Consider the following 10211-nt stretch of genomic DNA (forward strand, 5'->3'; position numbering starts at 1 on the left):
TCTTTTTTTTTTTTTTTTGAGACGGAGTCTTGCTCTGTTGCCCAGGCTGGAGTGCAGTGGCCGGATCTCAGCTCACTGCAAGCTCCGCCTCCCGGGTTCACACCATTCTCCTGCCTCAGCCTCCCGAGTAACTGGGACTACAGGCGCCCGCCACCTCACCTGGCTAGTTTTTTGTATTTTTTAGTAGGGACGGGGTTTCTCCGTGTTAGCCAGGATGGTCTCGATCTCCTGACCTCGTGATCCGCCCATCTCAGCCTCCCAAAGTGCTGGGATTACAGGCTTGAGCCACCGCGCCCGGCCACATACCAAGATTCTTAATTGTCAAAGTTTGCTTTAAGTCGTCGACTTCTATGCTCCTCTAGTAAAATGAATGTTTCCTTTAGTACCTATCTTTATTAATTTTTAGACCAAAAAAAGCTAAACACCATTTTATATTTAATAATGCTTTTTGTATGATTTTTATACCAGATAAGCTAAATTTTACCTTTATATTAGTGTGTTATTAATATTAAACTTAATTTTAATAAAACCTTGTAGACATATTTATCTAATTTTTCATGTTTGACCATAAGATTTTATAGACTCTTTTTAACCTTTTATAATTTTTGTTAAAGAGCAGGTTGATGCTTTAAGAAAAACCTGTTGCATTTTTAGTTTAATGTCTAGTTCACAGAAAAACTGGATGATATCTTTTTAACTTTAGCTAATATGTTTACACACAGAATTTTCTTTACAATTAACATTTTAAAACTTGCTTAAACTTTAAAACAATTTTTTTTAACCTTTTAATGTAGGTAAAAATCCACATTCTTATGCCTCCTTATAATTTTTTACTAAAGATATATTTTACTTTTCTTATACACCTTGCACATAAACTGTTTCTTCAATAGTACTCAGGAGGCCTATTACTTTTAAATTATACAACATTTTTTGCATAACATTTTTGTACAACTTTTTTTCTTTTATGACTTTCGCATACAATTTTTCGACATGTCTCAACTTTTTGACTTATTACAAACAGTTTTTTTCTTTAAACAACCAGGTAATTTATTTCAGGACAAGAATGTACCATATATACTTATTTTTATTAATATAAATTCTGCCTCCTCCCTTTTTTCCTTTTTTTGAAAATTTTTTAACATAGTTTCTAGTGGGGTGGGCTTATTTGTGCCTGACCCATGCTTCTTCAAGACAAAACACCATGCTCACACCACACGCACACTGCAAAACAAAAAACAGGTAAAAAGGGCCCACACACGCTTCTGCAGTTTACACCAAACCAAAATCAAAATCAAAATCAGAGTATCCAGAAATCCAGGCCAGGTCAAAACCAAAACCAGAGTATCAAGCAATCTAAGTCAAGTCAAAAACAAAAACCAAAGTGCCGGTACAGGCACCCCGTGGGTGATCAGGCCACGCTTCCATTCAAACGGAGTAGGCAAATTCTCCAGACCAGTCCTGTCAAGCAATTTAAACCAAGTCAAAACCAAAACCAACACCAAAGTGCCAATAAAGGCACGCCGTGGGTGATCAGGCCACGCTTCCACTCAAATGAAGTGGGCAAGTTCCAAAGTCTAGTCTTACGAAGTTTCAGATGTCCGGACTCCAAGTGCCAGTTCCTTCCCAGTGTTCAGCCACTGTGTTAATCCTCTGCGGGGGCCTGCTATGTGCTGCTCTGGAGAGGCGTTCCACCGGGGCAATTGCCTACCCGGAGCGCTCTTTGGATCGCGTCACTCAGGCTGGCCAGAGTCCCCTGCAGGGATGCTCCACAGGGCAGGCCTAAGCCGCCTAAGGGGCTGCCTCGCTTACTTTCCCGGTCAGGGAAGGAAGAAATGTAGCAGGACAGGACGAGCCGCAGACAAAACCTCTCAGACACCGGTTGTAGAAGGAAGGGCTTTATTCAGCTGGGAGCATCGGCAAGCCTTAAAAGCCTTAAAATCCGAGCTCCCCGAGGGTACAATTTCTGTCCCTTTTAAGGGCTCACAACACTAAAGATTTCACATGAAAGAGTCGTGATTGATTTGAGCAAGCAGGGGGTATGTGACAGGGGCTGCTTTCACAATGTTCTTTTATACAATGCCGGGAATCTATGGATAACATCGGTTTCTAAGTCATGAGTTGATTTTTAACTACTAGGTTTAGGCCAGGCAGGCCCAGGCCCGGTTTTGGGCCTGGGGCTGGGCTGCCTGTCTTTGGTTTCACCTCCTTGTTTTTTCTTAAAACAGGTAAGTATAAAACAATATAAAACAATGTGAGAGGATCTCTCTTTTTCCTCGTTAGAAGCTTCAACTGACAACAACGTTCACGGGGCAAGTGGCTCACGGCTATAATCCCAGCACTTTGGGAGGCAGAGGTAGGTGGATCACATGAGGCCAGGAGTTCAAGACCAGCCTGGACAAGATGGTAAAACCCCATCTCTACTAAAAATACAATAATTAGCCAGGTGTGGTGGCACATACCTGTAATCCCAGCTACTCGGGTGGCTGAGGCATGAGTATCGCTTGAACCCAGAAAGCAGAGGTTGCAATGAGCTGAGATTGCACCACTGCACTCCAGCATGGAGAACAGAGCAACACTCTGTCTAAAAAAAATAAAAATAAAAAAAAATAAAGACATTCATTTTACTCTTCAATCTGCAATTTGGGCAGGCTTGGGAGGAATAACTCAACCTTGGCTTCAGCTGGGTGGCTCAAAATCTGGGGGCTGGAATCATCTGAATGTTTACTTGCACATAAATGTGTCAATTGCTACAGGCTACAGGCTGAGACCCTTGCTGGGGCCATTGCTTGGAATACCTACATGTGGTCTCCTTGCAGCCTGAACTTCACAACAATCATTCTAAGAACAAGTGAACGTGTGAGCCGGGTGGGAATCATATTATCTTTTCTTTTTCTTCTTTTCTTCCTTTTCTTCTTCCTTCTCCTTCTCCTTCTTCTTCTTCTTTTGGAGATGGCAGGGTGGGGGTGGGACTCAGGGTCTCAGGCTGGCCCAGGCTGGCCTCGAACTCCTGGACTCAAAGGATCCTCCCACGTCAATCTGCTGAGTAGCTGGGACTACAGGTATGCGTCACTGCACCCGTCTCCCATATTACCTTTTCTCACCCAGACTTGGAAGTCACGCAGAATCATTTCCATTGCATTCTTTCCATAGAGGCTGATACAAAGTTTTCCCTAAATTCAAGAGAAGGGAAAATGGCCAGGAGTATCCTGTAGGACAGGAAATACGTTGTGGCTATTTTTGGAAAATACCACCAGTTACCCAGGGAAACTTAACCCAGTCTTGCAGGGGGATGAGGGAGGCTTCCCAGAGGAGGCGGCATTCTAGCTGAGATCTGAAGAATGCGTAGGCATTCATCATGAGAAAAATCACGAACAGCTGTGATTTTTGAGGTGGGAGACAGCATGATATATTTCAAGAGTTAAAAAAAAAAAAAAAAGATGAGTTTCCCAGGCTGCAGAGAGGAAGAGGAAGAGAGTACAAGATAATCCCAGAGCAGCCAGAGGAGTGGAGCACACAGCACCTTATGCGCTGAGTTCAGGCTTTAGCATTGATGTTGGTGGAAACCGTCCAAGGGCTTTGAGCAGAGGAGCTGCAGGTTCAGGTTTGCATTTGAAAGTGATCACTCTGGCTGCTCTGCAGGAAAGTGATTGGAGGGCAGCCAGGGAGGGTGGAGGGAGGCTGTTTCATCATTTAGGCAAAGGACGACGGTGGCTTAGCCCAGGATGGGAGCAGTGGAAGTAGAGAGCAGTGGGTGGAAGGGAGTGGTGTTTAGAAAGTAAAGCATGGAAGATTCATGGCTCCCAGCCAGGAAAGGGATTCTGCTTCGTTTCAGTGCGTTCCTGTATGAAGAGCAGCGAAGGCAGACTAAACACTTTGTGGCCACCAGATGTCTGGACAGTCCGTTTCTTACAAAAGCCTCCCAGTGTTACAGGAAGTGGGTCCCAATCCAGATCCCCCCAGAGAGGGTTTTTGGATTTCACGCGAGAAAGAATTCAGGGCGAGTCTGTAAAGTGAAAGTAAGTTTATAAGGAAAATAAAGGAATAAAGAGTGGCTACTCCATAGACAGAGCAGCCCGGAGGGCTAGGCTGCTGGTTCCCCATTTTTATGGTTATTTCTTGATGATATGCCAAACAAGGGGTGGATTATTCATACCTCCCCGTTCTAGACCACAGAGGATAACTTCCTGACGTTGTCATGGCGTTTGTAAACTGTCATGGTGCTGGTGGGAGTGTAGCAGTGAGCACCATGGGAGGTCACTCTCCTGGCCATTTTGATTTTGGTGGATTTTGGCTGGCTTCTTTACTGCAACCTGTTTTATCAGCAAGGTCTTATGACCTGTGTCTTGCGCTGACCTCCTATCTCATCCTGTGACTAAGAATGTTTATGCAGCGCAATAGGCCTTAGCCTTATTTTACCCAGCCCCTATTCAAGTCAGTGTTCCTCTCGTTCAAACACCTCTGACACTGTTACAGGAAAGGGGTTCCGATCCAGACCCCAAGAGAGAGTTCTTAGATCTCACTCTAGAAAGAATTCAGGGCCAGTCCATAGAGTAAACTGAAAGCAAGTTTATTAGGAAAGTAAATGACTAAAGAATGGCTACTCCGTAGACAGAGCAGCCCTGAGGGCTACTGGTTGCCCATTTTTATGGTGATTTCCTTTTGAGATGAAGTCTTACTCTATCACCCAGGCTGGAGTGCAGTGGCACCGTCTCAGCTCACTGCAACCTCTGCCTTCCAGGTTCAAGTGATTCTCCTACCTCAGTCTCCCAAGTAGCTGGGATTACAGGTGTGTGCCACCACGCCTGGCTAATTTTTGTATTTTTAGTGGAGACGGGGTCTCACCATGTTGGCCAGGCTGGTCTTGAACTCCTGAGCTCCAATGATCTGTCCACCTCAGCCTCCCAAAGTACTGGGATTACAGGCGTGAGCCACTGCGCCCGGCCAGTTATTTCTTGATGATATGCTAAACAAGGGGTGGATTATTTATACCTCCCCTTTTTAGACCATATAGGGTAACTTCCTGATGTTGCCATGGCATTTGTAAAATGTCATGGCACTGGTGAGAATGTAGCAGTAAGGACGACCAGAGGCCACCCTCGTCTCCATCTTGGTTCTCGCTGGCTTCTTTACTGCAGGCTATTTTATCAGCAAGTTTTTATTTGTTTGTTTGTTTGTTTTTGTTTTTGTTTGTTTGTTTTAGATGGAGTTTCGCTCTTGTTACCCAGGCTGGAGTGCAATGGAGCGATCTTGGCTCACTGCAACCTGCACCTCCCAGTTCAAGCGATTATCCTGTCTCATCCTCCCGAATAGCTGGGATTACAGGCATGCACCACCACACCCAGCTAATTTTGCATTTTTAGTAGAGACAGGGTTTCTGCATGTTGGTCAGGCTGGTCTCGAACTCCCGACCTCAGGTGATCCACCCACCTCAGCCTCCCAAAGTGCTGGGATTACAGGCGTGAGCCACTGCACCCAGCCAGCAAGGTCTTTATGACCCGTATCTTGTGCCGACCTCCTAACTCATCCTGTGACTTAGAATGCCCTAACCATCTGGGAATGCAGTCCAGTAGGTCTCAGCCTTATTTTACCCAGTCCCTATTTAAGATGCTGTTGCTCTGGTTCAAATGCCTCTGACACCAGCAACCTATTAGTCATCGTCCTTGAGGGCCAACAGAGTTGTCCCACAGTGTGCCCCTCCCCGCAAGGAATGTGGCATCTACTCAAATTTGTTTTCTCTCAAATGATCAGCAAAGGCTCTCTTTCATTTGGGGAAGAGGAAACTGTTACTGAAAAGGGGTCCTCATCCGGACCCCAAGAGAAGGTTCTTGGACCTTGTGCAAGAAAGAATTCAGGGTGAGTCTATAAAGTGAAAGCAAGTTTATTAAGAAAGTAAAGAAAGCCAGGTGGCTCACACCTGTAATCCCAGCACTTTGGGAGACCAAGACAGGAAGATCACTTTTTCTCTACAAAAAAAAAAAAAAAAAGCAAAACTTAGCCTAGCGTGGTGGTGCACGTCTGTAGTCCCAGCTACTTGGGAGGCTGAGGCAGGTGAATTGCTTGAGTCCAGGAAGTCAAGGCTGCAGTGAGCCATGGTGGCTGGAGTGTCACTGCACTCCAGCCTGGGAAATAGAGCAAGATCCTGTCTCAAAAAGAAAAAGAAAAAAAGAGAAAAGGCCAGGCCCAGTGGCTCATGCCTGTAATCCCAACACTTTGGGAGACTGAAGCAGGCGGATCACCTGAGTTCAGGAGTTCAAGATCAGCCTGGTCAAGATGGTGAAACCCCATCTCTACTAAAAATACAAAAATTACCCGGGTGTGGTGGCGGGCACCTGTAATCCCAGCTACTTGGGAGGCTGACGCAGGAGAATCACTTGAACTTGAGGGGCGGAGGTTGCAGTGAACCGAGATTGCGCCATTGTGCTCTAGCCTGGGTGACCAGAGCAAAACTGCGTCTCAAAAAATAAAAATAAATTTTAAAAATGGAGAAAAAGAAAGTAAAGGAATAAAAGAATGGCTACTCTGTAGGCAGAGCAGTGATATGAGCTGCTCGATTGCATTACTTACAGTTATTTCCTGATTATAAGTTAAACAAGGGATGGATTATTCATGAGTTTTCTGAGAAAAGAGGTGAAGATTTCCCAGAACTGAGGGATCCCTACCCTTTTAGACCCTATAGGGTAACTTCTGGAGGTTGCCGTGGCATTTGTAAACTGTCATGGCGCTGGTGGGAGTGTCTCTTAGCATGTTAATGTATTATAATTAGTGCATAATGAGCAGTGAGAACAACCAGAGGTCACTTTCACTTCATGCTGATAAAACCCTGCATCCTGGCCGGGCGTGGCGGCTCATGCCTGTCATTCCAGCACTTTGGGAGGCCAAGGCGGGCGGATCACCTGAGGTCAGGCGTTCAAGACCAGCTTGGCCAATATGGTGGAATTCCATCTTTACTCAAAAGAAAAGAAAATTAGCCAGATGTGGTGGTGGCACAGACCTGTAATCCCAGCTACTCGGGAGGCTAAGGCAGGAGAATCGCTTGAACCCAGGAGGTGGAGGTTTCAGTAAGCCAAGACCACGCCACTGCACTCCAGCCTGGGCAACAGAGTGAGACTCTATCTCAAAAAAACAAAAACAAAAACAAAAACAACAAAAACCCTGCATTGGCTGGGCGCAGTGTCTCAAGCCTGTAATCCTAGCACCTTGGGAGGCTGAGGCGGGCGGATCACCCGAGGTCAGGAGTTCGAGACCAGCCTGACCAGTATGAAATCCCATCTTTACTAAAAATACAAAAATTAGCCAGATGTGGTGGCACATGCCTGTAATACCAGTTACTCAGGAGGCTGAGACAGGAGAATCACTCGAACCCAGGAGGCAGAGTTTGCAGTGAGCCGAGATAGCGCCATTGCACTCCAGCCTGGGCAACAGGAGCGAAACTCTGTCTCAAACAAAAGCAAAAACAAACAAACAAACAAACAACACCACCACCCCTCCATCCTGTTTTATCAGCAGGGTCTTCGTGACCTGGGTCTTGTGTTTACCTCCTATCTCACCCTGGGGCTTAGAATGTCTAACCTCCTGGGAATGCAGCCCTGCAGGTCTCAGCCTCATTTTACTCAGCCCCTATTCTAGATGGAGTAAGCTTGTTTCAAATGCCTCTGACAAAACCACAAACCAATTCCATCTGGGGCATGTGTGTACATGCCTGTGTGTGCATACATGTGCATATTTATGAGAACAACAGTACAAAGACATCTTTTAATTTTATTTCTATTTATTTATTTTCTGAGACAGGGACTCGCTCTGTCGCCCAGGCTGGAGTGCAGTGGTGCCATCACAGCTCACTGCAGCCTTGACCTCCTGAGTAGCCAGGGCTACAGGCACGTACCACCATGCCTGATTAATTTTTTATTTTTATTTTTATTTTTTACAGACAGGGTTTTACTATGTTGCCCAGGCTGGATATTCTTATCAAACATAAAAAGGTGCTACTGGGCCAGGTGCAGTGGCTCACACCTGTAATCCCAGTACCTTGGGAGGCCAAGGCAGGCAGATCACCTGAGGCCAGGAGACCAGCCTGGGCAACATGGCAAGACCTCATCTCTAAAAAAAAATTTTTTTTTTTTTTTGAGACAGAGTCTCAATCTGTCACCAGCATAGAGTGCAGTGACATGATGTTGGCTCACAGCAAACTCCACCTCCTGGGTTCAACTGATCCTCCTGCCTCAGCCTCCTGAGTAGCTGAGACTACAGGTGCGCACCACCACGCCCAGCTAATTTTTTGTATTTTTAGTAGAGACAGGGTTTCACCATGTTGGCCAGGATGGTCTCTATCTCTTGACCTCGTGATCCGCCAGCCTGGGCCTCCCAAAGTGCTGGGATTACAGGTGTGAACCACTGCGCCTGCCCCCAAAAAAAATTTTTTTAAAGACAGTCTGAGTCGGAGTCTGAGGTCAGAGGTGAAGCAGCAGAGAAATACGATGCTGCTGGCCTTGAAGAAGGAAGCAGCTGTTTTGTAAACTGCCTATGGAGAGGGACAGCTGAGGTCTCCACTCCTGTAGCTTTGAGGGGCTCAATTCTGCCAAGAATCTGAAGGAGCTTGGATGAAGACCCTGAGGCTGTCAATGAGAACCCAGTCCGGCTGACACCTTGTGAGATCCTGAACAAAGAACCCAGTCATGCCATGCCCAGACTCCTGACTTGCAGAAATTATAAGATGAGAAGTGGATGTTATTTTAAGCTTCTAAGTTTACAATACTTTACTAAGTAGTGATAGAGAATGAACACACCTACGAAGTATTCTTGTCAAAAATGTCTATCCTGGGCCAGGCGCAGTGGCTCATGCCTGTCATCCCAGAACTTTGGGAAGCCAAGGCAGGCAGATCACTTGAGGCCAGGCGTTTCAGACCAGCCTGGCCAATATGGCGAAACCCTGTCTCTACTAAAAATACGAAAATTAGCCGAGAGCCTGTAATCCTAGCTGCTTGGGAGGCGGAGGCAGGAGAATTGCTTGAACCCAAGAGGCAGAGGTTGCAGTGAGCCGAGATTGCACCACTGCATTCCAGCCCGGGCGACAGAGTGAGATTCTGTCTCAAAAAAAAAAAAAAAAAAAAAAAAAGATTAGGCTGGGCGCGCTCATGCCTGGGAGGCCGAGGCAAGTGGATCCCCTGAGGTCAGGAATTCAAGACCAGCCTGGACAACATGGTGAAACCCCGACTCTACTAAAAATACCAAAAATTTGCCGGGAGTAGTGGCGGGTAGCTGTAGTCTGCGGACTGTAGCCCCAGCTACTCAGGAGGCTGAGACAGAAGAATCTCTTGAACCCGGGAGGCAGAGTTTGCAGTGAGCTGAGACCGCACCATTGCACTCCAGCCTGGGCAACAGGAGCAAAACTCCGTCTCAAAAAATAAAAATAAAAATAAAAATAAATTGTCTCTCCTGTGATAAGGATGTGTCAATGCAAGTTCATTCATTGTAACAAATGCACCACTTGCTAGAGTGAGGGATGTTGGTGGAGGAGGCTATGCATGAGCGGGAACGTGGGGTAGACGGGAAGTCTCTGCACCTTCCCCTTAATTTTGCTGTGAACCTAAAACTACTCTAAAAAAAGAAAGCCTATTTTTAAATTTTTTATAAAAAATGTTTACCTTAAATTTAATCAAGCTTTAAGACCAAGGGAAGGCATATATATATATATGTACATATAAATACATATGTATATATACACACATACACATATACACATATGTATACACACATACATATATGTATATGTGTGTATACATACATATACATACACATACATATATGTATACACATATGTATGTGTGTGTTTATATACACATGTATATATGTGTATATGTGTGTGTATATATGTATATATGTGTATGTGTATATATATACATATGTGTATATACACACATATATAGGTATATATTTGGTAAATATATATATATTTTGGTAAAGGGCCAGATTAGAAATATTTCTGATGGCCAGGCGCCATGTAATCCCAGCACACTGCAGGGATTGCTTGAGCCCAGGAGTTGCAGAGTAGCCTGGGCAACATAGTGAGACCCCCTCTCTACAACAAATTTAAAAATTAGTCAGGTGTGGTGGTGCACGCCTGTAGTTTCAGCTACTTGGGAGGCTGAGGCAGGAGGATCACTTGAGCTCATAATTTCAAGGCTGCAGTGACCCATGATTATACCACTTCACTC

Source organism: Piliocolobus tephrosceles, chromosome 21, assembly GCF_002776525.5.
Source record: "Piliocolobus tephrosceles isolate RC106 chromosome 21, ASM277652v3, whole genome shotgun sequence".
NCBI classification, from domain to species: Eukaryota; Metazoa; Chordata; class Mammalia; order Primates; family Cercopithecidae; genus Piliocolobus; species Piliocolobus tephrosceles.